This window comes from Peromyscus eremicus, chromosome 5 (assembly GCF_949786415.1).
Source record: "Peromyscus eremicus chromosome 5, PerEre_H2_v1, whole genome shotgun sequence".
In the NCBI taxonomy this organism is placed as follows: Eukaryota; Metazoa; Chordata; class Mammalia; order Rodentia; family Cricetidae; genus Peromyscus; species Peromyscus eremicus.
The window spans coordinates 55,985,634-55,995,108 of NC_081420.1; the positions used below are offsets into that span (position 1 = coordinate 55,985,634).

At 43.0% G+C, this 9,475-nt stretch overlaps 1 pseudogene; it reads left to right on the top strand.

Moving 5' to 3' along the window:
* Positions 1-5,151: 5,151 nt before the first annotated feature.
* Positions 5,152-6,234, top strand: LOC131910508 (26S proteasome regulatory subunit 10B-like; annotated as a pseudogene).
* Positions 6,235-9,475: the final 3,241 nt, after the last annotated feature.

Here is a 9,475-nt window from a genome sequence, read left to right on the forward strand (position 1 = left end):
ACCAAAACCCACAGGCAGATCCCAAACCTCAAACTCCATGTCTGTTCTCTAGAACACGTCAGGTTTGGGTGGTCATGCCCCTGTTACTCTGCCTCCTGCAGCACACAGAAGACAAGACTGTGGAGAATCACTTCTGAGTTGGAATTTTGAAGACAAACTTTGGCAAACCATTCTAGTTCCCTTTGGCCAGGAGCTGCTAAGTATGGTGATATTTTATTTGTGCTGAAATGTGATTTTATTTGTATGTTAATAAAGTTGCCTGGGGATCAGAGCTAAGAGCAAGCCATTAAGCAGAAGTCTGGTAGTGGTAGCACACGCCCTTCATCCAATCACATGACAGGTAGAAACTGTGTGTTCAAGGACACAGCCAGCATGGTGACACACGCCTTTAATCTCAGTACAAACCATAGAGACTTGGAGGTCTGTATAGACCGGCAGTGACGAGGAAGTCATGTGGTTGAGTTTACAGCCAATGAGAAGGCAGAACAGAAAGGCAATAAAAAGACAGGACATAGGGAGAAGGTCTCTTTCTGAGGGGAAGAACAGCAGCAAGTGGTAAGAAGGTGGTCTTAGCTCTTGGCTACTGCTCGATCTCTGGGCTTTTAACTCTTTATTTGGCTCTGTGTTTCTTATTTAATAAGACCGTTTAGAATTACGTCTATAGCTAAGTGGTGCAGGATGGGATACGATCAGCCCAGGGAGGTGGGAGTTTGTGCCCCTGGGCTCCTGGAGAGCCTCCTTGTCTGCTATGCTGGCCATTCCACTCAGTGACAACATGCCAGCACTTTGGTGATTCACGACCACGGCTGACTGATGTCATCTCCCCATGGCATTTATCTTCTAAATCTTTAGTCCCTCTTTGGTGGTGGAAGCTTTCTGGAATCAAAGAGATGAGCCACAAAGTGTTCATGCTTCATGTCCACGAGATTGCTTCATCCCCAGTCTTCCAATGCTTTTCCTTCCATATCCCTAACCAGTCAGTCAGAACATCTACACTGATGAGTAGGAGTCTATCCTCAGGCCATGTCTTCTCTCCACACACAGTAGAGCTTCCATCAATCAGCCCATGAGAAGGACTGTCACCACTGTCCTTCAAGGCCTCCCTGGGTACAGCTGTAAGGACTTCTATTTCCAGCATGCATCGTATAATAAGCTGGTTTCTCTGATGGCAGCTAAGTCCTTTCCTCCTCTGAAGTGGGTGTAAAGGGTCCCTCACTTGCCATGGGTGAGTGTGGACTGAAGACAGCTTTAGCTCATTTTCCTGTCCCTGTGACAAAGTACCTGGCAGAAGCAGCTTAAAGGGAGACAAGGATTATTTTGGTTTAGGGTTTCAAGTAGTTCAGATCTGGGGGTGGCAGCCCACACCTATAATCCCAGCGTGTTACTTGGTTGTACTCCATTTTATTTATTAAGGCAGAGTCTTGGTAAACCTTAGAAAACCTGGAGCTTTTGATTAGTCTAGTTAAGCTAGCTGACTTGTCCTCGAGGATCCCCTGTCTCCTCCTGAGTGCTAGGATTATACGTAGGCCACCACACACAGTAGGCTTCTACATGCGTGCTGGGGATTTGAACTCTGGCCATCATGCTTTCGTGGCAAGTGCTGAATCTTCTGAGCCATCTCCTCTGCCCCCCCCATATCAATATTTTGGAGTCATACTAGAATATCATTAGTAATAAAGATAAATAGAGCTAGAGAGATGACTCGGTAGGTAAAGAGCTTACTGTACAAGCATAAGGACCTAGCTCATCCCTGGACCCAACTAAAAAGCCTAGGGTAGTGGTAGTCACCTTCCATACCCATGCCAGGAGGAGCTGTCGGCCAGTCATTCTAGCTGAATTGGCAGTTCCAGGTCAGTGAGAGGTCCTGTCTCAAAAACAGAAAAAAAAAAGGGGGGGTTCAGAGTAACAGAGGAAGACATCTAACGTTAATCTACCATCCCCCTCTCTGCCAGGAAGTGAACAGACCTCCTCTGCCAAGCATCTACCAATATGTAACTGTATTAGTACTGCTCTGAAACACCAGAGCCAACCAACTAGGAACTAAGACCTTCAACACTGTGACCCAAAGCAAACCTTTTGTCTTTATAAGCTTATTATCCCAGGTATTTGTTTACAGTAACAAAAAGCTGATGATCACTGCTATTTTTCCTTGGTGGGAGAAGGACCTGTGGATTTGAACATTTATGAACATTGGCAAAACTTCCTGAAGTTGTCATTTCTTCATTTGCAAATGGGTATGTAACAGCTGGCATACAGACCTCAGAAGGAATAAGTTAGAGTAACTATGTAACTGATTCCTTCCAGTGTTTGGTATATACAGAGGGTTTGACAAATGCCGTTGTTAGGATGGGGCTAAGGAGAGTGTTTCAGTGAGATTCTAAATTGGAAACGAAACGTCAAAGTCAGAAGTATGCCTGGTGGAGAGCATCACTGCCATGCCCCTCATTAAACTGTCTTCCCATAAGCAGCTGAATGTACAAAAACCACACCAACTTCTGCCAGGCAGACCTCAGTTCTCATTACAACTCAGTGACTCACCAGTTGTATAGCCTCAGGAAATTCTCTAACTTCTGTGAGCCTCCCTGTGTCACTATGAAAAGTGGGCATAATTCCTGCATGATTGGGAATAAACGCGACGTCCGATGCTAAGATTTCTAGCTGCAGTCCTCTTCTACCGTTCTAACCATGTCTTCACATCTGTGCTGAGCCCTGTCACCTTGCATCATTTCTGCCCCAGAGAGCGAGAAGAGAGTGTGACTCGAAAGGGTTACTAATCCCTTGAAACCCTCAGATCTCAGATAAAGTCATTTCCCGATCGTGCCCCTCCTTGGCTTACATGGCTTTGATGACCTGATCACACGCCCTGGGACCACATGAAGGTCACCGCTCAGAGCTGTACTCCCCATCAAAGACTTGTTCCTGCTCACGTACACTGGGTATGAACTAAAGGACACAATGAAAAGGACTGTGACAGTTCTCCAAGCCGACATCACCAGGACCAAGCGCTTGCCTTCACTGCTTGAGGGGTGGGAACCTCACGGCTGAAAGGATAAAGACAGTTATCATGTCACTTTAGGTGTATGCGTACACAAACTTGGAAGTGAAAAAAGCTACAGGAGCCATAGAACTTGTGGGAGTGGCCGGCCAATTTGACCCGTCCACCTTGAGGCCTTTGCCACAAGAGGGAGCCCAAGCCTGACACTGCCTGGATGGCCAGGAACCAGAGTCTGGGTAGTCCAGAGACCTAGGATAGAATCAAACATGACTGGAGGGGGGAAGAAAAAAGTCAATGAGAGGATTCCTAATGATATTCTGCTGTGTAGACTGGAACCTAGCACAACCGTCATCAGAGAGGCTTCATCCAGTAACTGAACTGGTAAGAGCAGATGCAGAGACCCACAGCCAAACATTAAGTGGAGCTTGGGGAATCCTGCAGAAGAGGGGGAAGAAGGATTGTAGGAGCCAGAGGGGTAGAGGACACCACAAGAACACAGCCCACAGAATCAACTAAGCAGGGCTCATAGGGACTCACAGAGACTGAAGTGACAATCCGGGAGTCTGTACGGGTCTGAGCTAGGTCCTCTGATATATATTATGGTTGTGTAGCTTGATATTCTTGTGGGACTCCTAAGAGTAGAAGTAGGGGTATCTCTGACTCTTTTACCTGCGTTTGGAACCCTTTTCCTCCTACTGGGTTGACTTACATAGCCTCGATATGAGGGGAGGTGCCTAGTCTTACTGCAACTTGTTGTGGCATATTTAGTTGATATGCCTGGAAGACCTGCTCATTTCTGAAGGGAAATGGAGGAGTAGATCTGGAAGAGAGAGGAGGTTGGGGGGAGGGACTGGGTAAAGAGGAGGGAGGGGAAACTGAGGCAGGGATGTAATATATGAGAGAATAATACATTTTAAAAATTGAAAGAAAAGTCTAGTCACATGAAAGCCATCAAGCATGCACAGAAATTACTTTTTGTTTCATAGTGTTGCAGATGAGGTCCAGAGACTGACTCCTACTATGCAGATGTGCTATCACTGAGTGACACCCTCAACTGTACACACATCCTGGGCAGGGGTAGGTGGTAAGGCAATGTCCTAGGATCCTCTGGCTCTCAGTTTCCTACCCAGAAATGAAAAAAAAATGAAACTAGAACAGAAAACAAAATCTTACTTGAGAAGACTAAATTTCAACCAATTGATGTTATTAAAGATTGATGAAAATATTGTTAAACAAACAAAAGAAGCATTAACTGATAGATTAGAAGTTTAATTTAATTACAGAGAACTCCACATCTCTGAATATTGATCATCTATTTCACTATTTTTGTTATGAAAGTAATGCTTTCATAAAAATAGGAAATTAGAAGATATAGGCAAGTTTAAAAAATCCTTATAAATCCATCTAGCTAGAAAAGCAACAAAATTAGCAAATATCTTTTAGATTTATTCTCTGTAGTTTTAAAACAAAACCAGGATCCTTCAATTAAATTATTTTTGTGCAACACAATTGAATTTTGTGAGTTTTCATTGTGGGCTATTCAGTTTGCTTCTACAGCTTTGCTATTATAAACATCACAGATTGGCAATGAGTGTATAAAATGACTTGGAAAGGGGTTGGAGAGGTGGCTCGGTAGTTAAGAGCACTGGCTGCCCTTCTAGAGGATGTAGGTTTGAGTCCCAGCAACTGCAGGGGGGCTCATAACTGACTCTAACTCCAGTCCCAGAAATCTGTTGCCTCTTCTGGCCTCCCTGGTGGCCACATCCCTGGTGGCCTGCACATGGTGCACAGACAGGCAAGCAGGCAAAACACCCATACACATAAAGTCTAAAAATTAAAAAACAACCCCCTCCACACACACTTGGAAAATAATGTAGTTAAAGCACTTGAAAACATTCTGGAAAGTGGACAAAAGTGTTTACAGATGTGTGAGGGAATTGGGCTGGGGAGATGGATCCGTGTGTAAAGCACCTGATGCACAAACATGAGGACCTAGGTTTGGATCCACGACCCTCATGCAAAAATCTGGGCATGGTCACACATATCTGTAACCCTAGTACAAGAAATGACCACGCAGCTTAGCCAAAACCGTGAGCTCCAGGTTTAGTGGGAGACCCTGTTTCAAAAGTAAAAAGCAGGATGAGTGATGGCTTCTCATCATGGAGGACCCTAGTGGTGAGGCACTTCCGGACTACTACAAGCATCGGCTAGAATGCAAGGAGACTGACTGCCGCCTTAAGGAGCTGAGGGAACAATTAGAACTTACCAAGCGGTATGAAAAGTCTGAAAGTGATCTGAAGGCACTACAACGTGTTGGGCAGATGGTGGGTGAAGTCCTTAAACAGTTAACAGAAGAAAAATTCATTGTTCAAGCAAGCTGAAGCCAGGAACGAGAGTTGCTTTGGATGTGACTACACTAAGCATCATGAGGTATTTGCCAAGAGAGGTGGACCTGTTGGTTTACATGTCTCATGAGGATCCTGGAAATGTTTCTTATTCTGAGACCAGATTCGAGAATTAGAAGAGGTAATAGAATGACCTCTTACAAGCCTCAAATTATTCCAGCATGTAGGAATGATACTCCAAAAGGCTGTTTGCTATATGGATCACCAGGCACTGGGAAAACACTCAGCAAGAGCTGTTGCCAGCCACCTGGACTGCAACTTCCTAAGGACTGTATCTAGTTCTTTTGTAGACAAGTACATTAGTGAAGGTGGTCATTTGATTAGAGAAATGTTTAACTATGCCGGGGACTGCCAGCCATGGTTTTTTTAATGGATGAAATAGATGCTGTTGGTGGCCATCGGTTTTCTGAGGGTACATCAGTTAACAGAGAAATTCTATGGAGTTACTAAATCAAATGGATGGATTTGATAAGCTGCATAGAGTTAAGATGGTCATGGCTACAAACTACCAGATACACTGGATCCTGCTTTGCTATATTCAGGAAGATTAGGTAGAAAAACACCTATAGATTTACCAAATGAACAAGCATGATTGATGTATTGGGAATCCATGCAGGCCCTATTACAAAGCACGGTGAAATAGGTTATGAAGTGATTGTAAAACTTGCAGATGGCTTTAATGGAGCAGACCTGAGAAATGTTTGAACCGAAGCACGTATATTTGCAATTCATGCCGATCATGATTTTGTAGTTCAGGAAGACTTCACGAAAGCATTCAGAAGAGTGGCTAATTCTAAGAACCTAGAGTCCAAATTGGACTACAAATCTGTGTAATTTACTGTGACATTTTGGATGGCTGCATAGCAGACATTGGCTTAATGTAAAAATAAAGTTAAGGAAAACAATGTATGTATTGGCAGTGATCTCATTAAGAGTGAATAAACATGTATATGAGCAACATAATAATATGTAATTCAGTAATTCTTTTAAAATTGGTACAGGAGAAAGTTGTATACTTGTTAATTTTGCATTTACTGCAGCAGAATTCACAAAAGACATGTTGAGGCCTTTCATATTTGCTTTGCGAGCATTTTGAACAACAGTCAAAATGGTTTAAGATAGCACAGGAGAGCATTTCTTAGGACTTATTTTATATTGTGTTTTCCTTGTCCTAAAAAATGGAATAAAATCTGTTTTAGTTGTCATATAAAAAATAAAAAGTGACAAATAAAAATATGCCACATGCATAAAAAAGTATATTCCAGGAAACAAAAACTATCCTTCATGACATGACATCAGTAGTATCACTAGCCTGGCATGGTTGCACATGCCTTTAATTCCAGCCTTTGGGAAGCAGAGGCAAGAAGATTTCTGTGAGTTCAAGTCCAGACGAGGACTACACAGAGAGACCTGTCTCAAAACAACAACAAAAATACCATTATACACACCACACAAAGTTATAATCAAATTACAAGTTTAAGCAAATTCTCACCTTAACTAAGTTGTGTAGATGAAATTCTAAACAGTCTTAGTAAACAAGAAACACAGAGCCAAATACAGAGTTAAAGCCAAAGAGATCAGAGCAAGAACCACAACTACCTTATCTGACCACCTCGCTGCCGTCACTTCCAGAGAGAGAGAGACAGAGACAGAGACAGAGACAGAGACAGAGAGAGAGGCAGAGACAGAAAGACAGAGAGAGAGAGGGAGACCTTCTTCCTGTGTGACTTGTCTTTTTATTGCCTTTTTGTTCTGCCTTCTCATTGGCTCTAAACCCAACCACATGACTTCATTGTCACTGCCTGTCTATACAGACCTCCAGGTCTCTATGATTGGTACTGGGATTAAAGGTTCGGGTCACCATGCTTGACTGTGTCCTTGACCACACAGAGACTCTGCCTGCCATGTGATTGGGCTGGACTTCTGCTTAATGGCTGGCTTTTACCTCTGATCTCCAGGCAACTTTATTTATTAACATACAAATAAAATCACATTTCAGCACAAATAAAATATCACCATAAAGTTGTTTTCCTCTGGGAGCACCCACCACTTTGTTCTCCCCCTTCACACCAGCCTCTGTTTCTGTCCATTTTTATGCGAGAGCATTTGATCTACCATTTCCCTTCTGGCCCCAAATGCCCCTTGGTCTTGCTTTCTTCTGGAGCATCTGCCCTGCTAATATTCTGTTTGGATTAACTAATGTCCTATTTTTTTTTTAATTAATGCTACCATTTGCTTCCTGTGTCCTGACTCCAGGCTGCTGAACACCGCTAGAAGAATTCACAGGACTTGTTTGTGTTGGGGTTCCTTTGTACACTTGCTCTGCAGCTCACCTCTCTCATATTTTCTCTTTTGGTTTTTTTTCGAGACAGGGTTTCTCTGTGTAGCTTTGCGCCTTTCCTGGAACTCACTTTGGAGACCAGGCTGGCCTCGAACTCATAGAGATCCACCTGCCTCTGCCTCCCGAGTTCTGGGTTTTTTGGAGGGGGTGGTTTTTTTTTTTTTTTTGAGACAGGGTTTATCTCTGTATTTTGGGTGCCTGTCCTGGATCTTGCTCTGTAGACCAGGCTGGTCTTGAACTCACAGAGATCTGCCTGGCTCTGCCTCCTTAGTGCTGGGATTAAAGGCGTGCACCACCACTGACTGGCCTTTGTCCCTTATTTTTAAATGAGAATTTTCTTGTCATTTTCTCAATTTCTTCTCATCTCCTTATTTTTAAAATGAGAAGAAAATTCTCACTTAAAAATCTTTGTGTTCACTGAAAGTTTGAAATAAGTTCATTGATCTAAGAGGCTATGTAAGAAGCTAGAAATAGAACAAAATAAAAGTTTTTAAAAAGCTGTGCATGGTGGCATGTGGTACTATTGTGTTCCCCAAAATATTTGTGCACCCTAATAAACTTTCCTGGGGTCAGAGAACAGAACAGCCACTAGATACAGAGGCCAGAAAATGGTGCCACATACACCTTTAATCCTAGCATTCCAAAGGCAGAGATCTTTCTGGATCTCTGTGAGTTCAAAGCCACACTGAAACAGCCAGGCATGGTGACACACACCTTTAATCCCAGGAAGTGATGTCAGGAAGCAGAAAGGTATATAAGGCGTGAGGACCAGGAACTAGAGCTGGTTAAGCTTTTAGGCTTTTAGCAGCAGCTCAGCTGAGATTCATTCTGGACGAGGACTCAGAGGCTTCCAGTCTGAGAAAACAGGATCAGCTGAGAAGTTGGTGAGGTGAGGTGAGGTGAGGTGCCTGTGGCTTGTTCTGTTTCTCTGATCTTCCAGCATTCACCCCAATACCTTGCTTCAGGTTTGTTTTTTATTAATGAGACCTTTTAAAATTTGTGTTACAGTGGCACATGTCTTTATCCCAGCGTTCGGAAGGCAGAGGCAGACAGATATCTGAATTTGAAGCCAGCCTGGTGGTCTACAAAGTGAATTCCAGGACAGTCAGGGATACACAGAGAAACCCTGTCTCAAAAAACCAAACCAAACCAAAACAAGCAAAAACAAACAAAAAAGTTTAAAAAAAACAGATGAAAGTCTACATATTAGACGACCTAACAAATTAATTTTATTTTAAAATCTCAATTAAAATGTATTTTATTTTATGAGTATGGGTGGTCTGCATGTAAGTTTATGTGCCACCTGTGTGCCTATTGCTCACAGAGGCCATTGGATCACCTGGGACTGGAGTTAGAGATGTTGTAAACTGCCCTGGGGGTGCTGGATAGTGAACCAAGGTCTTCTGGAAGAGCATCCAGTGTTCTTAACTGCTCTCTCCAGCCCCATAAAAACAAAATCTCAACTATCCTGTGTGTGTGTGTGTGTGTGTGTGTGTGTGTGTGTGTGTGTGTGAGAGAGAGAGAGAGAGAGAGAGAGAGAGAGAGAGAGAGAGAGAGAGAACGCACCAATTCCTCTTTCCTATAGTGTTTGCTATAAATAATGAGATTATGCTATCTGGTGCATAGATTTCCCATTAGGAAATTTTTTCCTAATTTTTCATTAGGAATTGTGTTTATAAAATTTCATTTAAAACTTTTGTCCAGAAATCAACCTGTACACACTGTTGGTATCTG